This window comes from Perna viridis, chromosome 2 (genome assembly GCF_037379345.1).
Source record: "Perna viridis isolate PV_CMFRI_1.1 ecotype Kerala chromosome 2, ASM3737934v1, whole genome shotgun sequence".
Lineage (NCBI taxonomy): Eukaryota > Metazoa > Mollusca > Bivalvia > Mytilida > Mytilidae > Perna > Perna viridis.
The window spans coordinates 52,989,584-52,992,451 of NC_142446.1; positions in this window are offsets into that span (position 1 = coordinate 52,989,584).

Consider the following 2,868-nt stretch of genomic DNA (forward strand, 5'->3'; position numbering starts at 1 on the left):
GACGTCGATTGTGATATAGCCACCGCTATAAACATGTATGCATGTACGTGAATGCACTTATATACTTTGAACCGCGTTACTGTCCTTTACGTGGGATTTTTTCTATGGATTTAATATTGGAATCCAAAAAGTTGGAAACACTGTTATAATATCGAGCGCGAATAAAGGTTTTTACTCGCTTCTGTTTTTATTTTGAAAATAGAAAAACTAAAAGCCGTTTTCTTTGTTTGCCTGTAAAAAATCAAGGTCTGGGTATTTATTGCAATGATTAAGTACAGTTCTATATAACGAAATTCTTTCGACACTGCTTTCTTTATTCGGGAAAAATCTTCAATACATATACACTTTAGAATGAGTACATATTAAACATGTCCTTACATGTATTCGATATTGCAAATTTAATATATGCAAATTGCTGTCAATTTTACGCAACTTTCTGTGTATAAAATCCTGTTGGTTAAGTGTCTTGTATATAAAGTAAATATTCCAACATTTCATTCGTATTTACTGTGCACTGACACATACGCCACAAAACATGTAGACACTTAAAATACCCGTTTTATATCAAAGCTGGTACCCGAGGAAGTACTTTGATGCTCCGCTCAGGAGGAGCATGGATATACATGTAAATTCTTCATGTCCATGTGTAAATATCTGTGCTTAATAGTCTACATGTAGTTTTAGTATTTGCTACAATATTTGTGCCAAGCAGTCCTGTCGTGCTAATTGTTGTCTGCAGTTCCGCTTTTTGTCGGTTTTTTCGAATATTAAATGCAAATTTTAGCGTCTATATTTTATGTGAACGAAGTTGTCTTTTATTTTAGTTAGCTGCATCCTATGTTACGTTTGTATTTAATCCATGCCTCTTGAAGATATTAAAAAAAAACAAAAACAAAAACAAAAACAGGCGCGTCGCGGGTGGTGGATTTAATGGGGTGCGACAATGCCTTAATATACAATAGGTTGACAGGTTAAATAAGCATGGTCTGACCGCGAGCCATCTGAGGTTTAGTGGTATGAATATTCACGTGACATTTATTGAAATTAGTTTTTGAACCCTAATTTAAGATGTACCCAGATTTCATGCATTTTATCGGAGATACGGTTTGCATTGATGTTACATGTAATCTGCGGAATTCCTACAAAAGGATACCCCCTGTGATTCTTATCCGAAATTGAAGTGTGTCACTCTTTGGCTTCTTAACTTCCCAGTTTCATCCCCAATATTTTGACTGATGAATAGCGAAAATTTCGAAAGCGGCAGGATTTAACCTCCCACCGGGAGACTGACAAGACAGTTGAAGATTACGGAATGTATGATGAAATGTTGGGAGGCTCCAGTCGAAAACGGCCGACAGCCGGAGGTTTAATACCTATATATATATGCATCTATTTCAAACTTTCCCACATTAATTTACTATTATTCGGAATCATAAATTCTAATAAAAAATGTTTTATTTTCATTTTTCTCGTTTATGTATTTTAAAACTTCGCAAATATTATAGAAATTGGTGATTTAATTACCAGTATTGATAAGTTTATCAACAATGATTTGTGCATGTACGTGCTTATTATTTTTCAACTATTGTACTCTGAAAACTTTTAATACATTGCTTAGGGATCTGTCTGTTTGTCTGCCTGTCTGTCTGTCTGTCGTTATCCATTATAATCATTAGTGACTTTTAACTGGTTTTGAAGATATATATAGCCACTCATGCAGTGTTATTATGTAGTTGATGAAGTGACGATAACACATGATTTGTATATTTGCCCCATCTCTGTTGATTCTGTTTTCAGCGGAACATACTCTGTGACTCGATGATTTTAATTTTTTTTTCAAATTTATACAAGTTTGATTCAAGTAAAACGATATTTAACGGAACGGGAGACAAAAATGATTTATTGTTTAAAGCTTTATAAAACGTAGAAATTACAGGGCTAAGTGCGCACCAATTCAAAACTACTCAACGAATTGTTACATCGGGCACTGAAGATAAAGTAATATATATGCATTCTTAATTTGAAGCTTCAAAGATTAATTCATGCGCAGACAAAAAAAAAACGCTAAATAAAACATATTTTTGGCCGATTCTAGACCCAAAACTATAAAATATTAACATTACATGTATGATATGGTAACATATTATGTTGAATTGATAAAAACGCACACACAACAGATCAACACTAGAAGAGAAATACTTGTATGCCTCTATGACCAGGTTTTCCTCCAAATCTTGTTACTATTATTGTCTAACAGATTGCATATTTCTTTAATAAACAAAATAATTTTTCTCCTTTGATTTTATTAAAACGAAGATGAAATAAATAGTTTTAATAAAAAAAAAATGGAACAATTTTGAGTTTATTAAAGGGAGATAATTTCATTTCTTCTAGTAGACGCTACAGCGCCTTATGTACCTTCATCCTTTGTCCGTCCCCCTATAGTTTCCACAATGTAATTGTTAAGTTCATAGTGGGGACAGAGTTGACATTATCCGTCGCTTTCGTATTAAAAAAAAAATTGCCGCTTTTCACCTTTTTTTTTTTGGGGGGGGGGGTTAATCAAAGCGTTTTTAACAATAAAATATTAAAATATAACAAACTACGCCTTACTTAAAAAAAATTCCGAATTTGCAAATTCTTTACGACTTTTGAACATGATTGCTTACAAAATGCAGTAAAGTTGAGTAAATTTTCAAAGGCAAGTCTAACCAGGACAGGAGCGCAAATGAGCGTGATGCCAATATTTTGGGAAATAGTTGTCTGCCCTTACACGAAAGTAATCAGGATCTTTAATCGATTGTTTTGCCAACATGAACAATATAGCTCTGCCGTATTTCGATTCATTTAATATTTCAAAATCTTCCA